The sequence below is a fragment of the Pieris brassicae genome, chromosome 7 (genome assembly GCF_905147105.1).
Source record: "Pieris brassicae chromosome 7, ilPieBrab1.1, whole genome shotgun sequence".
In the NCBI taxonomy this organism is placed as follows: domain Eukaryota; kingdom Metazoa; phylum Arthropoda; class Insecta; order Lepidoptera; family Pieridae; genus Pieris; species Pieris brassicae.
Genome location: NC_059671.1, coordinates 17570768 through 17589626, shown reverse-complemented (window position 1 = coordinate 17589626; position 18859 = coordinate 17570768). Strand labels below are relative to the sequence as shown.

The 18859-nt window shown below is 33.2% G+C and overlaps 1 long non-coding RNA gene across 1 annotated transcript; it reads right to left on the bottom strand.

Moving 5' to 3' along the window:
• Positions 1-16570: 16570 nt before the first annotated feature.
• On the bottom strand, positions 16571-17794 carry LOC123711942. Its single transcript, XR_006754022.1, has 3 exons — positions 17657-17794; positions 17194-17509; positions 16571-17126 (listed from the first exon to the last, which is right to left on the bottom strand). It is a non-coding gene; the product is annotated as an uncharacterized LOC123711942 (long non-coding RNA).
• Between the last annotated feature and the right edge of the window lie 1065 nt (positions 17795-18859).

Below are 18859 nucleotides of genomic sequence, written 5' to 3'. Positions count from 1 at the left end.
AATTAAGTAAATAAAATGTTAAAAGCAGGATATACGTGCACTATCGGATTTTTTTCCATGGTCTGACTTTATTTACTCCGGAGTAACCAATTTTGGATGTATAAATCGATCCAAAATTGCCTATTTTGGCTAGAAAGTTATTGCAGATCTGCCGCTGTATAAACCTATCAGTTTGTACAAAATTTTCACTTAATGTATTGTTTTGACTACATAATGCTAATTGTTAGAACTAAAATATGTATTCATTCTTTCATACATAATATCTAAAAAAAATTGGTGTAAGGTAAGGTAAAAGCTAAAAGTAAGGAGCCGTTATAGTGTGGGAGAGTATATAAGTTATAAGGCCATAAGTTTTGACAACATATAAATACCTTAACAATTCTTATTATAATGATATTATGATTATTAATATGACATTTGCAATCTCATTTTATATGGCTGATACCACTTTCTTTGCAAATTAACAATTTATTTATGCTGATTTCTAATAAAAATGACAAGTATCAAAAAGGTTCAGCACACTATAGTGTCCAGCGACTTGGGCAGTTTCTTTCATTCGAGGTAGAATTCACAACTAATTGTGGCATTAAACAATAGAACCTCTTAGCGATACAAGTAACGCGCCCACCATTGTTCGTTTATATGAACATTTCGAAATTGCGCGGAACGCCATATTTTAAGTTACTACTTAAAAATACGGGTAAGTATGATGTTTTGAACAATGCTTTTGAGACTACGAATATGAAGATTGGTTGTGAAAAACGAACGTTCAAACATACCAAATGTTTTAATCCGATTAAATTTTCTGATTTGACGCGCGATTGTACTGCGAGTTTAGGTTTAAAGAAGTTTTTTCTCATTAAAAACAGACATTACATGAGAAATTTAATTTCATATGTATGGATCTAATATTATTTTTTATGTTAGGTCCTTACATATGAAATTTGCGTTTTGTCGAACTGGCCACATTGACCATAAATATCTCCTCTGGTTAGAAATTCCAAATTCAATTTTTTACAGCTATTAATGCGTGAATTTCTTTTTCGAAAACCACGATCTATTTCATTTTCCCGTTTCAATTTTGACATGAAATATCGTGTTATTTATGAGTAAGAGTTCCACCGTGGTACCAGAGCTGCAGAAACAGCTCGAAGGATTAATGATGTGTACGGCGATGTGTTTCTGGAAATTTCGACCTGTAGAACAAGGCCCATGAACGCCATCACCAAAGTTGATAACGATGAATTGAAGGCTATTGTGGAAGCGGCTCCATCGCAAACAACGTCTGAGTTAGCTGTAGGCTGTGGTTGGTATTTCACTAATTGAGTGAAGCAAATCAACAAACGCGCGTCGAATGCTGCGTTACATTACTCACGTGGCACAATCATTAAGAGATTTTAAACCGAATCATTATCTGCAATGAAAATCGTAGATCGGTACGACAATCGAAAGCGATCTTCTAAATGGCTGAACTCCAGCGACTCAGCCTAATAGTGCCCCAAGCGAAAATTTACTTAAGAGTGTTTGGTGGACTAGTGATGGACTCACTATACCTTTCTTAAATCTGGCCAGAGCATTACGACAGAAATCTATTCTCAGCAACTGCAAACCATGATGGAAAAGCTAGCTACTAAACAACCAAGGCTGGTCAATCGTTCTAGGCCACTCACGACAAGGCTAGACCACACACTGCACAACAGACTGCTACAACATTAGACGAGCTTCAATTGAAATGTCAAAGACGGGTACCGTACTCTCCCGCTCCAACAGCCAACTCCATTTTTTTTTAATTTGGATAACTTCTCGCAAGGTGATTTAACTCTATTGGGGCAGTCGTAACCGCCTTCAAAGATTTTATTGATTCCCAACCGAATGGTTTCTTTAGTGAAGTATTCAATTATCTACTTATAAGATGGCCAAGTGCCTAGATAGCAATGGTACATACACATTAAGTTAATTAAATATATTCTTAAAAATCTGCTTTTTGTTCCGATTTATCTAGATGTATTGCGTTATATGTGATTATTGTTATTTCAAACTAAAATGCATGTTGTGTACACAGTTGTTTAGTGTTCATTAATTTACTGACGATTAATTTATTTTATAGAACCTGAAGTTGTTTAAGTTTACTAGGTGAAGGCCTCTATCAAATATTGTGATTTTACTTGTATATTGTCATTTAAATTGTTTTTGGAAAGCATTTTCACTCCCTCTAACGTCTTCTGTCTTCTGTATGTCAAAATCAGTCTCGAATAGTCAAGTCTATAATGAATCTATAGAACATACCTATTGTGACGGTTTTGATTTTCTTAATGCATTTTATTATTATACGTATGTAGGGGTTTATGTATACCACACATTTTATATTGGGATAGTGACCAGTGTTGGCCGAGTAGCTTCAGCGTGCGATGGTGTCGTGGGTTCGATCTCCGGCTGTGCAGCAATGGACTTTCTTTCTATGTGCGCATTTAACATTTGCTCGAAGGCTAAAGGAAAGTGTAGAAACCGGCTTGCCTTAGACCCAAAAATTTCAAGGCGTGTCGCCTACTTGCGTATTCGATTAACAAATGATCATGAAACAGATACAGAAATCTAAGACCCAGACATAAAAAGGTTGTCATTGATTTATTTATTTATATCCACTTTCTTGTAGCCCAAGTTGTTCATAAGCTATTATGTAATTACAGTCACAGGAAAAGTCTACTACTAATTAAATATCCCGGTGGTATAATAATAATAATGATGAACCTATTTTTAATAAGAAAATACACAATAGTGTACAAAGCTCATTGTGACATTCCTGAGGTCGTTGGTTCGATCCCCGGCTATGCACAAATGGAGTGCTGTTTGCGCGATGCGGTGAAGAAAACATCGTGAGGAAATCTTAAAGGCAAGCCTTGAACCGAAAATTTCGACCACGTTCAGGCAGAGATTATGTTATTTTTAAAACAAGTAATTTTAATTGTCATTTATTTAATCAATTTAGCAGCCATCTTGGTAAAAGTAAATTTTTACTCGATAGAAGTAAAAAACGCGGACGCTGTCAAATGTGTTAAAATTACAACTCAAAACAAGAGAAGTTCGTCCAAGTTTAAAAGTTGTCTATATGAACAGTCAGTTTATGAAGTAGAGTTTTAAATCCTATATATTGTATGTAAATTTACATATATATACAATCAACGGCTATAATCAATACGATGACGCCATATCCTGAAACGCGCTAATAAAAGCCGTTCGGACCACTAAGCGTAAATACAACGGCCAGTAAGTGGTTTCTTAACGATTATCCTTTAGGAGGATCCAGTCTTGAGGAGGACCAGATTTAAGTATGTGTAACCTTAATCCTTCCTCCATTTTTATCAATATAACCTCCGAGCCGTTTTAGGTTCATTTGTCGTATAATACATTTCTTTCGTATGCGTTTTGACAATTGACAAATCAATAACTAATTAATTATCCATTCAATACATATATACCTATAAATATAAAAGAATAATAAAAATAATACAAAGAAACCCAACAATAACATTTGTACTAATGTTTATTTAATGAAAAACTCTGGACAAAAGCGTATTTTAATTAATTAAATTCATTGAATGCTAAAACATCACTTGCCTCCCAATGATTCTCAGACAAAGCGCAAAGTGTATTATTTTATAGACAAATCGAGACTGCTTCGGCCTATGTGCTTACATAATATAAAATTGGCTAATGGAAAATGTAATTTAAGTGTAAAGAATACGGTCGAGTTTTGAAATTTTCGCGCAAGTAAATACGGCGTTTTGTAATTCCCTGTTAATATAATAGGGGATGGAAGGGGCGTGTTCGTGGCTCGTCGCAAATATAATCAGGAACAGGAATTGTTGTGGACATGCCTACTAAATTATGCTAAATTATTACGGAATATTAATCACGGCTTAGGATGATACTCCCAATTGAATCCTTTAACCTTGAATTTAAAACAAGTATTTTTATTTATATATAATAATTTACTTTAATTTTTTTCACCTTTAGTATTACACTTATTAGATGAACAAATGTTTAGTTTTCGGTTTTGGCATCGAATTGCGAATTTAGCAGAGAAAATTAATTATTTTTAACCTTTCGTAGGATGCATACATTAAAGAACTTATGTATTTCGAGCCTAACCGAGCAACGAATAAAATCTACTATAATTGGTCGAGTGACACTTTTTTAACTTTACAAGATCAAATATATATTTATAGTTTGGTAATTCATCTTTAAGAAAACACTTTTTAAACGGATTGAAGCTCTATATTATTATTATAAACTTATAATTATTTACATAATTTATAATTTAAATAAAATTCCGACGATTTTATTTAAAATTATGTAAATAATTATAAGTTTATAAGATTAATACATAGCTTCGATCCGTTTAAAAAGTGTTTGCTTAATGTTTAAAAGCTATACTTTAACCTTGACTTTTTTAAATGCATTTTGTCTGATTTTGAGATAAAGAAGATTGAATGTCGACTCCCCGCCAGAACTGTCCACTAATCAACGCTGCTCGTCGGCTGAGCGCAGTGCTCTCTATCACAATGCCGCTATTACATTTGCTCAATAATTGCCACCAGACCTCCCTCCCCCCACCACAGATGATCGCTTCTCAATGGTTACGCAAATGCAAGGTACGTGATTTTTATGGAATTGAATATCGTACCTACGACTAGAATGTCCCAAAGGAATGTCTAGCTGTGCTTAGTTGAGTGGGCAAATCCGGATTTAGATATGCCAACTTACAGCAGGACTAAAGACTACTAGGAGCTAGTTATATAAGCGACATTGGTGTTATAAAATAATAATGTCTGTGGAAATGATTATGCTAAAGTCAAATCAAATTATTCGTATCGTTATTAATTAATTATTACAATCACGTAAAACTACCATTTTTTTCCTGTGTCATTATTAAGATTAGACTGTACCAAGTCTAACATTAATAATGACGCAGGAAAAAAATGGTAGTATTACACTTTGATAAATATATAGAATATTGTCTATGTAATTGGTATAATAATATTTTATTATATTACATATGTATATGTAGCGGAGGTAATCGTTGCCCTAAGGCTAAGTCCGGACATAGGCTTTGAACTTTGGCTATGTAGAAATATTTCTTTTCTCTCGTGCGATAAAACAAAATATCTTCCAGAAACTGTCTTAGGGTAAGATTAAGAGCTGAGACTAGCTGTAATTATGAAAAAGGTATGTGACATTATGAAACTAGACTAAGCGCAAACATTGTCAAATTTTAATATAATTTGACTTACAATAGCCAGATTAAATATCACGAGCTAAGTTACGATGCAGACATATAAGACATAAATAGACAGTGCCAGGTACAGAAGGGAGAGATCTTTAGCTGAAATTACGGCTCGTTTAATATTGTTTCGGGAATCGAACGAATTAACTGTTATACACAACGTTAACGTTTATACGCACCTGCAGGTTCACCTAAACAAATGAACTTTCTTTCTATGTTCGCATTTAACATTCACTCGAACGGTGAACGAAAACATCGTGAGGAAACCGGCTTGCCTTAGACTGAAAAGACGATGGCGTGTGTCAAGCACAGAGATAGCTGACCTACATGCCGATTAGATTGACAAATTATCATGAAACAAATACACACACACACACACACAAATACAGGTTGTAGCGCAACTGATTTATTCATTTATTTATACGCAATCCAATTAAATAATACAGTATAGTCAAAACATCATTGTAGGCAAAGGTACTAGAATCAATTAGACTATCTCATACAATACCAGAGATGTAAAGGCCGTGTTAAACCAACTATGATTACGTCGGTCTGTGACGGCATTTCATTAGTAGAGAATGTACCGGTAGGTAGCCGCTCTAATGAAAATCAGTTGGCCTTAATTAGCTCTTAATGAATTGACTCTGGACGTCACCGCAAATCCACTAAGGCTGGGAAATATATGTTTATCTTTTGTGGGTATTGTCTATGGATAATGAATTGGACTTTTTAAAATGGCAACTGGGAATTTACAAATGATTTTTGTGTCACATAGACAAACACAAAAGTGACTTCAAGGCAAAACGAGACCTCAACTTAGAAGTAAATTATAAACTTAATCATTTAATTAATCATTGAATACAGAAATATTTTATAAAAATACAGTGAGATTTTTGATTGTTTTATAAGATTTAACAAAGATTAATATAACTAGAATAGAAAATAAGATAGTAACAGTTATATTATATAGTGCTGATTAAACTAAATTAGAGCTTGCGTATATGTACTTTCTGCTATGTTATTAATTAGGATATTGACATGACGTAAACGTTCAATAGGGCTTAGATTTTGGCGCAAATTGCACAGATTATATATATACATCTGAATATTCACAGACTTCTAATCAATTTAGCATGGAGGTTTTATGCCGTCGTGTTTAAAATATCCTATGTCCAACATAAAACTCGTTTATATCTTTGAAGTAATTTAGGAGGTTTAATTAAGATAAATGAAATGGAGCAAGATAGCTTTGAACGACCGCCGAGTAAGCGTCTGAAAATTAGCCGCCAAAAGCGAAATGTAAAAGGATTACTCGAAATGAACCGTGATAGAGATTAATTTATTTAGGATTACCAAGTGACGATTTCACTGATAAGATTTTATGGCGAATAACAAAATTGGTTCTCAAAGGGTGCATTTTACAATTTTATTTGTCGATCTCGTTAACTCTTATTTTTTTTAATTCATTGTCATTGTCATTGTATATAGTAAAATAGAAGGAAAAGAAAAAAAAACATGTGTGTGTAAGTACACGCGTTAGGAGCTATACTGCTTTAGCGTAACAAGACGAAAACGACACTTACAATAGAAAAAAAGCTATTTAACATATTTAATGTTTTATTATAACGCATTATTTATTAAAATGTTGCTAACTTCAGGGTGTCGGTTTTTTTGTGACAGTGTGCGCTTACATCGTAAAAATTTACTCTCATAATTTTTCCCTAACGCGCCAAAAGAAGTATTACTTCACAAATACTAATTATTTCCTACGTATATGAAATATTAATTAAAATAGATAAAATATTTACATATTATGTTAAAATCTTTTCTTCGTTATAATTTTATAAGGGAGGGGTTTTACCAACATAGCTATCAGCCTCTCTTCGAAAATTGTAAATTTTCCCAGCCTCCTAGCTGTCCAGTGAGAAACAATAGTAATAGGTATATATGTATAATTATATTAATAGACTGAATTTTATTAAACACAAACATTTCACATGTTAAAAGACAGCTAATCTTATGAAAACAAATGATACTAAGGAAAACCACAACTAAGCGTTTCTTAACACAATTTTTGCCACGCACCACCACTATGCAGGAAGCAGCCTCCCACAGAAGTATATTCGAATCAATTTGACTTAGGGTCCTTCAAAAAAAGAGCGTCCCTAAAACGTCGGCAGTGCGCGTCGAGCCTTCTGGCTGTGAGTGTCCATGGTACCACTTAACATCAGATGAGCCTTCTGCCCGTGTGCCTCCTGTAACATAAAAATAACCATCCCATAAATGTTATAGAACCCACGTAATACATATACTTAGTGGTTTTAGACGCCTCACAACCTCCTAAACTGTCCTAAATTTTACTGCAAGAATTGGATTAAAAAAAAATATTTTTTCCCCTCATATTTTTTAACAGCCAGTTAGCTGTATAGCCATCATTACACTATATCTTTAAATACATGCAGCATTTAGTTCTATTAGATTTATAAATTCGTCATAGGTACCATAGATTCTCGAATAGATAGACGTAATGAAAAACTAGTCCCTTTAGAAATGTTTGTCACCCTCGGTGAGTCTATCTTTGACCGCAGCTTTAATTAAAGTATTACTCGTTTTTGCGCTAGCGAACACGGTTACCGGTGAATCCTGTGAAAGCTCAAAGGTCTCTACTGAGTTTATTAGTGTCTAAAAAAGCGGACTCAATCTCCGCACTCTTTTTGAATGTACACAGATTCTTATATATAAAATTTTATTTTTAATACATACCGCGAACTACGTTTCGCCTTTATATGATTTTGCTTAGCCTTTTACGTAGATATGTACATATGGAACATTCTGTTATGCTACCCCATAGAGGCTGTGCGCTTTTCCGGAATAAAAACTGGTTTTTAGGTTTTCGTGCAGTTTTTCTAAACCAATAAAAACTATCCTCAGTCTTCAAATTTAAAAGTAATTACTCGAATTGGTCTCTCCGTCTTCGAGTTTTGCGCTTAGTTAACATATTTTTTTACGATTCATTTTAATAATAAATCATTAGACATTTTGGGTTTATTCATGTCGAAAAATTATTGGCGAGGTTAGGGTTTTTTATAGAAAATAAATCGGTTTGAACGCATTGTTATGGTATTTAGAAGTAGATTATTATTATACTAGACACGAAAATATATCTTTTGTTTTATTACAATCAATAATTTAAAAAATAACAAATTTCTTATCCTGAGAAATATTTATCTCACTTCGAAGCTGACTGAATATAATAAAGCTGACTGACTGAATATATATAAACCCGAATTATAATGATTGATTGATAAATGAAAGATAGCAACATATTGTTTGATGTTCTATAAATATGCCATACTTTTATTTGAATAACATAATTAAACAACAAAATAAGTAACGGATGGGGAAAAAAATAATCAAAATGGAAAACACATATTTATGGTTAAAAATATTGGAATTCAAAGGTCCAAATTCATTAAATACGCATCGGAAAAATAAAATAAACACGGCCAGGATATAACGATCGCAGCATTTTTATCTCTGCGAGTAAACTTAAAACCATTGTTAAACACATTAAACGAAGTAAAACATTTCATTTACGACCGTAAAATTTTCATTTCCGGACGAAACATTCATATTTATTTAAACCATAGATATAAAAAATGCCTGTCCGTACATAAACTATTTACTACAAGTACAACAATAAGGTTTTAATGTCAAATTTGTTTAAATGTCAAGGCTACTGCAATGCTGCAATTGATTAAATTATATTTGACATAATTAAGAGACGACTTACAAAAAAACAATAGGAATTTTAATTCATTTTTCATGGCTTAAAGTTATTTGTTACTCTCTTACTGTATATATATATAACTTAATATTTGTTTAATACATATACTCTAACATATAGCGAGTATAACCACAACATAAAGGGATTCCGTAACGCGAACAAAGTCGCGGGCAAGTTAAAAATATTTCACAATAGCGGACCGGCAATAATTATCAGATGCAAACAAAAAATGGACCCCTTTTGTACATTATCTACTTTCCGCTGAATAATTCCTCTGGAGCGTATTATTGTACGCTCTTTAACAAACTGCATTCGAAATTAAAAATTTTCATTCAACTCCGCCCGCCCCGTCCTTACAGGAGTGGGATCACTTTTGATTATATTCTTTTCACCGCAACGTAATTGGGATATTTTGTTGGTATTACAATGGCCGTGCATTCATTCGTTTAAAGTCACAAATTTAGCTGTAGATAGCAAAGATAGCTGCTTTTAATTCTAATGAATAAAGTGTTGAAAAAAAATTAATAAATTAAGGCCTGTCAAAAATAGATTGGACTTAGCAAAATAACGTACGTGAACGAATATTGTTGCTATTATAAATTTTGTATTTGACATTTTTCAATCTAATCATTACGTAGGCTAGCGGTTTATCAATGTATCAGTTCTTTGGCACGTTCGAATCCCGGATACAATATTTTTTTCTTTCAAGCAATAAAATCTTGCCATCCACTATCAAAAAACACAAAAGTCTCATAAACTGCTTGTAAATAGGGAAAATTGATTTATGAAGTTAGAGGCTTTGTACGATCAAGTGTTACATGGCCAATAAGTATGTTTGTATGCACTGCAAAATTATAATTAGACAAACATATACTTGCAATTATATTACAGTTTCAATTGACGCAAGTTTAAAAAAACACACACACAAAAAGTCTATTACTACTAATCAGCCCGGCTTACCACTGGTAACTTTGACCCGTAAACCTTACAAAATTATACATTTAAACTTGCTTCTAAACGTTCTTGGTGAAACCGTGCAGTTTTGAGTTTATCATGAAGAGATACATGACAGAGGATTTTTATATAATATAAAAGTGAGATTGTTACATTTTATACGTTCAAGAAAGAGCGTACCAATTCTTAAAAGGCCGGCAACGCACTAGCGAGGCAATGTGTGTGGCTAAGGGCGATGGTATAACTTAACATCCGGTGAGCCACCACCACCTACCCATTGGCCCCTGTAATAAAAAAAAAATGCTGTCGTTGATATTTGTGTAAGTATTATTCTCTTATCGATATGGCAGCGTTCGTAAGAAACGATTTCCTTCTGCCTACTTTGATAATCCACCCACCTTACAAAAGCTTTTTAGCGGGTATATATATACTAAATAGAAAGCCAGCATTTGTGTCATAGACTATATAGTCTATGGTAGTCTTTATATAGGTATATATAGATAGGCTTAGAGGTCAAAGGATTGTAACAATAAATCCTTTTTACAATATTTTTGTTATATAAGTTAAGATAAATAAAGGCTTCAACATTTCAACTCCGTGAATGCATTTCTTGATAACTCGACTAGACGTTTACTATAGTATGTTTCTTAAGCTATTTTCCATTTTACAAAAGCACGTTGGCACATACCATTCCTTTTATTTTTGCTTTGAGTGAATCCTTTGTATCGTGGTATAATATTCTTAAGAAATATGAAACCTATGCTGGAAACGGAAATAGCTCCAAAATCTTAAATGCATTCATAAATCTGGTATTCAAAATAATTTTAACAGATTTCAAAAAAGAACATATGTTTCTATTGTTGGAATTAGATATGATTATCAATTAAGTCTCCCGAGTATTTAAATATAAATCTATGTATTTATTGAAAAATAAGCAACACAAATCGAAAACAAATTAACCAAAAACAGGGCTGACACAATTTTCATTTTCTGTCAACAGCAACACAGATCTACTAAGGGGCTATACTGTCTTCCAGTAACGGCTTTACCAATTCGTAAATTTATGTATGTTAACTCCACAAATTATTCAGAAACTAAGTCATGTTAATTTCAATCTGGGACACTGAGGGAACAGTCAAAATCATCAAAATAGTTTTAACTTTCTACTTGTCCTAAAAATCAAAAGTTTAATTAACATCGAATATATCATACGGAAGAAACCGCTACAATATTAGATAACAAAACTCACTTAAACAACACTAGCGCTTTGAAGCCAACACTACTCTATAATATACTAGATCTACATATAATTTGAAATTATAAAGAGTATATAATAAATATTGAAAAATTAATAACCTGTTATTTTTTTCAAATTTTATAGGAAACCGTTTTTGTTAGTTTTATATTCCACTCTATGCTCTGTGTTTTCACCCGCATTAATTCCGTAGACAATAATTTATATATCTGTGGTCATAGATCAAACAATGATAAGTACATTTTTGCTCAGTGTGACTTACCATATTCGGACCTATGGCCACTGACATATTAATTATAAATTTGAAAAAAATATTTTTTCTTTTACACGGTATTGAAATTCTTTTTTAAGATATTGGCGTCTTCTATAACGTCACTTTGCTCCATTTTCAATGGTTTTCGCAGGCTACGCAATATTTTTTTTCACATCTTGGGTTACATTATATAAGTTTTACATGGATCCCTAACTTATTGATAATATTTGTTGGAATATGTTCATAAGAGATAATATAATAGTGTTTAGGAGTGGCCAGTAAGTAACTAATATGACGCACCATATTATTATTTCAAATTTGTGTCATCTAAAAACGCAATGTTACAAGACAAAAATAATCTGAACCACAAAGTACCATTTAAAACATCTCTAAAAAATTAACACCAGCATTTCAACTCATCATTATATGACCTCTTTTGTTTTTAAACAATGTGTCAGTTTTCGCGCTTTCAGTTCACCTTAGAAATGGTACTTCAATCTTTTAAGGCAAATTATGGCGTATATGGCATAATGAAGCGGTTGGTGTTGCCATTATTACCGAATTAAAAAGTTTTAAAAATGTTTTTGTTATATTTATTAGAGCCACGTTCAGATCATCTTCATTCTTCGTTTTTTTTAATTCACCTTAATTCAAATTAAAAAGGTATATAAAGGAAAAACACATCAAATTAAGCAATGCATTGAATTTTACTAAACTTAGCTAGAAAATAGCAAGATGTATGAGACAATTTACATTTTATTAATATTTTTATCATCTCAAGGTAAATCTAGGATATGGCAACACTAGTGTGACGCGGCAGTCCGTGACGTCATCCACTAATGCACTACACCGATGATTGTACCAGGTGAGGCTTTAGCCACAAGAAAAGCATAATCATTGCATAGATTTGCTGGATAAGACTTATATTAATTACACATTAATAGTGCAAATTCGGAATAGTCCAATTTGTATTTTATAAGCGACTTTTCTATATGTATTTAAAGCAATATAAAAAAACTAAATCAACGTAAGCCTACATATACGTAACTGTAAACAGATTTCAATAGAACAAACCATTTCATTTGATAATTTGTAATATAATAATAATGTTTGTAATAATTACAAAAGAAAATTAATTATAAACAATAAAATGTTTTCAAATGACATGTTCAAAATGTTAAGAAAAACACTTTTTGAACGGATTGGAGCTATGTATTATTATTAAAAACATGTAATTATTCTAAATTTTAAATTATAAAGCTATGTTAACAAAAGACAATACTATGTTCAAAATGCTCTTAGTAATGACCAAGAAAACTCAGGGCAGGAGTCTAATCTGATGTTAAGCGATACCGTGGTATCACTGGGCGCGTCCATGACTCTACAGACCATACTGCCAGATAGCTCGCAAGTGCGTTGTCCGCCTTTTAATAACCGAGGCAGGTCATTCCCAAACACGATTTTACTGTCTACTATCTACTCGTAGATCAACTCAGCCGATTACGTTATATGTCAAAACATATAACGTTTTTTTTATAGAACGGGGAAAACTTCCACGTGTATGTGACCCACAACAATCATACTACCAGAATGCTCTCAAGCGCGTTGCCTGCCTTTTAAGGAGTGATGCTGCTCATTTCCAATCACGATTTTAATATTTCTCTACTCATACACCATAAAACTGTTTTTATAGAATACACGGGACACGGTTGCTCAGCAGATGTTCAGTGTCCTATGACACTCACGTTGCTTGAAGTCTCGCAAGTGCGTTGCCCACCTTTTAAGGACTGACTCTGCACGATATTATTATTCCCATAGGCCATAGCAATGAAATTACTTCAATTTATTATTCCCTTCCATCAGCCCTAACTCGAAAGCAGGTGCAAGATTGATTACTTCGCCAACGCCAGCGACACCGCACCTCCTAATTAACGGTGTCACACTAGTCAGACAAGGGAAATCACAAAAGACCTAACAATATGCCTCCACTAACAAAGAAATACCTTTACATATGTAACACCTAAGACAATGCCATGACTGTAATTTCAATGTGGAAACTATACGTAAGTATTTCTGATGAGCTTTTTTAATTCTAAATAATTCTTGAAACTTCCAAGTATTAGGATGAACCTGACCTTATAGTATTCGAGTTTCTAATTGGTTTAGTTTACAAACATTTTATTTTTATTTATTTACACTTCGTTACACTACAATATACAAAAAAAAATAACATTATATCAAAAGAAGGGCAACTGGCGGCCTTATCGCTTTCGAGCGATCTCTTCCAGGCAACCACTTTTAGTATCTAGCTGCAGCCGCGAACTTCGTTTCTCTTAAATGTGATTTTACTTAGTCTACCTTTTTATTTATACGGCCCCATAGACTGTTCGGTTTTTTTGTGAACTTTTCACTATATACACCTCAGAGTTCAAGTCTTCAAGCATAAGTTTTAATTTACAAATAAAAAAATAGGGGTTAATCGTAGAGGGGTGAAAATTAAGAGCTGTATTATTTTTGAATGTTGTATCATAAAATAAAATATTAAGGAGACCCTTAACATTTGCAGGGATGAAAAATAGATGTCCGATTCGAAGACCTAACCGATATGCACAGAAAATTTCACGAAAGTCGGCCGAGCTTTTCCGTAGGAGTTTAATTACAAACACTGTAACACGTGAATTGTATACATTAGATTTCGGTTGTACTAAAATGAAATACCTACCATTACAGTGCCTAAATTAAAAATTGTTCAGTCAAAAAATATCCCCGCAAACCAGGTAGTTTTTAAAATACCTTGTTTTGTGTTGTAGAGTATTACATAGACCGGCCAGCATAGCCTGCCGCAACTTGGTTGATCTACTCTTAGATGGAAACTTCCGCGAAACTTCGCTTCGGGCAACATATCTGTTTCTCTATCACTATTTCGTCAAATGTCACCTTGAAAAATACTTAAAACATTTCGTTCGAACACCGCAAGATATACCAATAGTCACCAAAATTTATTATCCTGATATGTGTTCACAGCTGAGCTTCATCCGACGTCGAGGAAGAATACGAAGTTCCACCCTTATCACCTCGATGTCCGTCATAAACTGAGCGTTTAAGGCACTTTACGACTCACCACCATAATGTGGAACCAGCTACCCATTGATGTTTTTCCGAACAATTCGACTTAAGGTCCTTCAAGAAAGCGTACCCATTCTTAAAAGTCCCACAATGCTCGGCTTTCTGGCATTGAGAGTATCTATCACTAAACATCAGGTGAGCCTCATGTTCGAGTTCCTCTGTTCTATAAAAATATTATCATAATTTATTAATAAATAATATAATGATTAAATGTTGACGTACGCTGACAAGTGAATGGGAGTTGGTAAAAATTACAAAATGAAAATTGCGGGCCGGCGCCGCTGAAAACATTAATATCGAATATTCAATACATTTATTTTATACCAAAATATTGAATGAACGCGAGCAAATGCGAGATGAATAAAAATCAAGTGATTTATATTTCCCAGGATATTTTATTTGAAATGAGATGTTCGCATTAACGTTTATTGATAATCCGCTTTGGCGGATTCTTTATGTACGTTTTAAAATGAAATATTTTGATATTCCAATAATATGTTCGATATGGTTTTTTAATAACTCAGAGTTAAATAAATAACTCATGTACGGACCCTAGAGGGTGAAGTATATTTGAGTATTTCGTATTCTTAAAACAATTATGATATTGTCAAAACATAATACAAAAGACACATCAATTAAGAAGTAATACACACAACACATCGAATGGTTTTCTAATGTAATGTTTCCTGCTCTGTTATATACGTTAGTAAGGTAATGTTTTACTGTTTTGAAACTGTTTAGTTTTTGTCTTAATAACTGTGTATAACACGTATTTTTGCACTACTTGCCTATCTTATGTATTTTAATATAAAATAATCTTTATTCACAGTTGCGAGTAGTTGCCTTTAAGAGATCGCTCGAAAGCGATAAGGCCGCCAGTTGCCCTCCTTTTGATTTAATTATCTTCAATTTTTTTTTTCTGTAGTGTAACGCAGTGTTAATAAATAAAATAAATAAATAAGCAATGAATTGGTAACTAAGTATAAAATAAAATTCGTAGTATAATATTTATAGTAAATTTAACTTATACTGTAGAAAATTTATTATAGTATGATTTGTACTATAATAAATAAATAAACTCTGACAACATGAAACATCGGAGTAACATACACATTTCCAATAGATTTTTAGTATATTGTCATTGTTAGTACTTGATCTTCGTTTTGCCAATAAATACTATCTACTTTTATCAGTGGATTATTAACAGTTAAATGAATGAAATAATAATAATGTCTTTGCAATAATAATATGAAATTTGGTATCAATTGTGACGGAGGCATTTTCGCTACGATTCTTTCACTAGTAAGAAAAATATAGAGTGACAAAATTTCGTATACTAGAAATAAAAGTGACAAGTGATATGTATTGTAACAAAAATGACAAGCTTATCAATATTATAAATCTATTATATATAAATTGTCTAAAAGTGGGCCTAAGTATGCGGCTTCTCTTGCTGGTTCCATCTCTGATGCACTTTTTGTTTGTGTGCTCTTTTAACACTCGTGGGTGAAGGAAACCGGAATCCCTTACCCCTGCGTTAGACATTCACACCTCAATATTTCCCTATATTTTTTTATTTTGTTATATGATAGGTGGTAAAACAAACAACGGAACAGCAATTAAAAGCCGCTGCACCATCCCAGCCCATGGATACTCTTTTTTTAGTTTGTGAATTTCACAGCTCACCAGTTATTGCCAAGATATACTTTTAAAATATGCTAAATAACCACTGAGCAACGAGGTCAATATATATAACTATAATATACAGGTATAAATCGTTTTAAAATGTATTTATTTACTACAGTGGTTAAAACAATTGTCTATTCACACTATGAGATGGCGAGTGGCATAAAGCAAACCGTAGCCCTCGTAGCCAGTTGATATATCAGAATAAAAGTATGGTCTGCTGTTTAAGTTATCTGAGAGTATAATAAATAATACTTATTAACATGAATTTATTTTATAACATTAATATTCGAAACTGTTGATATTCGTTTTAATTGACTAAAACATACATAAAAATCTACTTAAATAACAACTAAATACGATATTTTTGCACTAGCCTTTGTAACGTTCACGTTTCAAAGTATCGTAACGTATTATTAAACAATAAATATAACATAATTTGTCATTGTGTTAATTTCTCGTTGAATATCAACTCTTGACCAGTGCCGTCCTTTCAGTCCAGAGTTCCATGGAACTACACAGTCTGATTATGTTATTCCTGTTTCAAACAACGCTCATCTAGAGACACGCTGAAGTTTTAACCCTCAACATCTCCAGGTGCTGCACGATTTGGTTCGTTGTTTACTGTATGAACTCGTTGCCACCTTCCTTCCACCATCTTCTTTAGACAGCATAACATGGGTTCTTTTAACCAAAAAATAGAGTTTTTCTGAACAAGCGTGCCAATAGGCCACATCTCACTTAACATCAGATGGGATTGTGGCCAAACGTCTGTCAATTTCTGTGAAATAAAATAAATATAATACGATTGATTTAAGAAAACCAAAACAAATTGAATAACTTGATACCTGTGGCATTGCATACTTATTCGTTGAGCGTAGAAAGCACCAGTTCTGAGGTCACCGGTACTATCAGGCGACAACTTCTTCGATGTACACTTGAAAGGCCGAAGAGTCACTCTCAAAAGGGAACAAAATCAAAGTTAGAGGAAAGAAATTATGAAGAATTATTAAATAAATATCAAGTTACATGAATACGCAAACCATAAATTTGTTCACTATATTGAGCTGCGGGCTTGCCGTTCGTTTAATCAACTTTGAGCCCGATAACGTTCGCCAACAATGGCCTCGCAGCAATCAATTTGCCTATTCAATCATCTCTCTGCTATAGAAAAATGGGAATTGAAATTAAAAACTTTCTAGTTGTAATTTCCACTATATAATTTGTTTGATTTGTCTCTCATTGTTATTTTCCTTTAGATCGTTTGAATTAATACAGTACAGGAATGGATTTATTATTTATTGTACCCACCTAAATATTTACAAACCAAATTCGGTTTGGAGTACCAATTCCTAAAAGGCTGGCTGGCACGAAGTCAGGTCAGTGGACGGCCGTATCAACATCAGGTGAGCTTGTCCGTTCTTAAAAAAATAGTCTTCTTTATGATAATTTTCATGTACATTGTATGAGCACCGTGTAATGAAAACTTTATAAATACGTTTGCGCTATCAGCTGTAACTTTTTTGAGGCATATGTCAAAACGGTAGTAGTCTGTGGTACTGAATATCTTTTACCATAAACAATGTGATTGAATCATTGTGAATTACGAATTCGACAGCCCGGACTCCCAATAAAACCAATAATTATATAACTACTTTATTAATTAACTTATAATTAGGTTACAAAACTACATCCGTTATCGATGCTAGATACGAATATAATACTATATTTTATTGATATATATAATACTATAATATATTTTATTGAATTATAATTTATAAAATGCGGTAAATGCTGTAACAGCAGAATGATTCCTCGAACCCGGCACATTGATCATACACGTGCCGCGACGTCAGGGATCTTCTTTAGGGTACCGTATGTAATTCCTCCATCCTCAGAACAGCAACTATTTGAGCACTTTGAGGGAAAAAGTTGCTGGTACTCCAGGGTTTTCAGAACAATCAGGAACAGCATATATAGGGTTGCTTCTTGGTTCTCCTTCTGGTGTAGTAAGGTTCTTTCGTAGGTATCGTCGGAGAATATAGACAAGGAAAATTATAACCATACCAGATACAAGTGCATAGAGAGGCAACGTTGTATGGTATAGTGAAGAATCAAAGTGGGCAAGACGTATGGGATTCTGTAGCATAATTCTATTTTCCAGGTGACTTATCGAGATTTAAAGAATTTAGAGTAATATGTGGAATCTCATCATTTTGAATTTCAGTGAAATTACTTTGTATCTCGGTAATCTTCAATGGCTGTCCCTTGACTTCATCTTCACTATTGGTTATCTTAAAGATATCTGTTCGTAGTGAACATTCATGGGGAATGGTTGCTAGGTAGCTGCCTGATAAAGATACATATTCCCGCCGTTCACATCGAAGTTCGACTTTCGTAGGCTTTGGGAAGACAATAGTATAGTGTCTATCATCTAGTTGTTCCATAGCTTGTCTTGTGATGGAGACTTCAGTGGAGCTACATGATTTATCTAAAGATTGATGAATGATGATA